Source organism: Thamnophis elegans, unplaced genomic scaffold (genome assembly GCF_009769535.1).
Source record: "Thamnophis elegans isolate rThaEle1 unplaced genomic scaffold, rThaEle1.pri scaffold_94_arrow_ctg1, whole genome shotgun sequence".
In the NCBI taxonomy this organism is placed as follows: Eukaryota; Metazoa; Chordata; class Lepidosauria; order Squamata; family Colubridae; genus Thamnophis; species Thamnophis elegans.
Window position 1 is genome coordinate 22,501 of NW_022473917.1, and position 2,500 is coordinate 25,000.

Below are 2,500 nucleotides of genomic sequence, written 5' to 3' on the forward strand. Positions count from 1 at the left end.
CGCAGTGGTTAGAGTGGAGTACAGCAGGCTACTTCTGCCTGCCTGCCGGCTGCCTGCAATTTGGCAGTTCGAATCTCAGCAGGCTCAAGGTTGACTCAGACTTCCGTCCTTCCTAGGTGGGTAAAATGAGGACCTGGATTGTTGGGGGCAAAAGGCTGACTCTGTAAACTGCTTAGAGAGAGTTGTGAAGCATTGTGAAGTGATAAATGTCTAAATGATCCCTCCCTCCTTCCCTCCTTTCCTCCCCTCTCTTATTCCCTTTCTCATTCTCCTTCCTGGTGACGCAGTGGTTAGAATGCAGTATTGCAGGCTAATTCTGCCCACTGCCAGCAATTCGATCCTGAACTGCTGGCTCAAAGTTGACTCAGTCTTCCGTCCTTTCACGGTGGTAAAATGAGGACCCAGATTGTTGGGGACAAGAGGCTGTAAGCTGCTTAGAGAGAGTTATAAAAGCACTGTGAAGCGGTATATAAGTCTATTGCTATCCCTCCCTGTCCCCCTCCCTCCCTTCCTTCTTTCCTTCCTCCCTGTTAGAATGCAGTATGGCAGGCTAATTCTGCCAGGAGTTCAATCCTGACCGGCTCAAGGTTGACTCAGTCTTCCATCCTTCCTAAGTGGGTAAAATGAGGACCCAGATTGTTGGGGGCAAGAGGCTGACTCTGTAAACACCTTAGAGATGACTGTAAAAGCCCTGTGAAGTGGTATATAATTCTGCTATTGATACCCTTCCTTCCTTCCTTCCTTCCTTCCTTCCTTTCCTTCCCTCCCTCCCTCCCTCCCTCCCTCCCTCCTTCCTTCCTTCCTTCCTTCCTTCCTTCCTTCCTTCCAGCATAGTGGTTAGAAAGCAGCATTGCAGGCTAACTCTGCCAACTGCCTGGAGTTCAATCCTGGCTGGCTCAAAGTTGACTCAGTCTTTCATCCTTCCGAGATGGGTAAAATAAGGACCCAGATTGTTGGGGGCAAGAGGCTGACTCTGTAAACCCCTTAGAGAGGGCTGTAAAAGCCCTGTGAAGTGGTATATAAGTCTAAGTGCTATTGATATCCTTCCTTCCTTCCTTCCTTCCTTCCTTCCTTCCTTCCTTCCTTCCTTCCTTCCTTCCTTCCCTCCCTCCCTCCCTCCTTCCTTCCTTCCAGCATAGTGGTTAGAAAGCAGCATTGCAGGCTAACTCTGCCAACTGCCTAGAGTTCAATTCTGGCTGGCTCAAGGTTGACTCAGCCTTCCATCCTTCCAAAGTGGGTAAAATAAGGACCTAGACTGTTGCGGGCAAGAGGCTGACTCTGTAAACCCCTTACAGCCCCTTAGGGCTTTAAAAGCACTGTGATATAAGTCTAAGGGCTATTGCTATTTTGCTCTGCAATGGAAGCTCCAATCTCAATTGCCTTTGTAAGTCAAGGAACTCTCTACAAACTCTTCTATGCGTTTACCCAGGCTTCTATTTTGTTGACTCTGCGTGTTTGCTATTCTAAATCTTCTTCTTCTTCTTTTTAAAAATTGCTTGTTTTTATTAGCACAAAATGATGGGGGTTTTTTTGCCATGGAATTCTTGACGCTGTATTTGGCGCTTCTCTTTTGACAGCCTGCGATACGGATTTCGAGGGAACCTCAGACCAAGAGAAGCATAAGAGGTCAAAGTAGCAGGAGGAAGAGCCGCGAGGCCCGGCGACTTGAGTGAAGGAGCATGGGGTGCACTCCGCGCTGTGCCTTGCTGACGGTGGCAATCATCGGGGCCGTGTTGGCCATCCTGGGAGGAGTTTTGATCCCGGTTGGAAATCACTTGATTGGGAAGAGAATAAAAAGGGTAAGAGACATCCACCGTTCCTCCTATTTTCTGCATGGATCCCTCCCTTTCTTCTTCTCAACGTTGAGTGGAATTGAAGGATGGAGGATGATTAGACACAAAAGGAATTTGTCTCTGATGCAGAAGTGCTCCATGTACATGCAAGGCAACGTAAGAAAGATAATATATAGAGATGTGGCGGCTCAGTGGCTAAGACCCTGGGCTTGTCGATCAGAAAGGTCAGCAGTTCGGCAGTTCGAATCCCTAGCGCCACGTAACGGAGTGAGCTCCCGTTCCTTGTCCCAGCTTCTGCCAACCTAGCAGTTTGAAAGCACGTAAAAAATGCAAGTAGAAAAATAGGAACCACCTTTGGTGGGAAGGGAACAGCTTTCCGTGCACCTTTGGCGTTGAGTCATGCCGGCCACATGACCATGGAGACGTCTTCGGACAGCGCTGGCTCTTCGGCTTTGAAACAGAGATGAGCACTGCCCCCTAGAGTCGGGAATGACTAGCATATATATGTGAGAGGAACCTTTGCCTTTAAGAAAGATAAGAAGGATCAATAATAATAATACTACAGCCATACTACATGGTAAATGCCCATAGACAATAGACAGCACTGTGGCAATAAGGGGTTCAGTAGAGTGATGGCACAAGGGGGAAACAACGGTCTTTGGGTCTAGTTGATTTGGCCTGCAGTGCTCTGTAGCGCCATCTGTAGG

The 2,500-nt window shown here is 48.3% G+C and overlaps 1 long non-coding RNA gene across 1 annotated transcript in view; it reads left to right on the plus strand.

Annotated features, from left to right (window-relative positions):
• LOC116523699 overlaps nucleotides 1-1,784 on the plus strand; it is a 12,893-nt gene extending 11,109 nt beyond the window's left edge. Inside the window, exon 2 of the long non-coding RNA XR_004257099.1 lies at nucleotides 1,578-1,784. This is a non-coding gene — a long non-coding RNA (uncharacterized LOC116523699). The remainder of the gene's footprint in view (nucleotides 1-1,577) is intronic.
• Nucleotides 1,785-2,500: the final 716 nt, after the last annotated feature.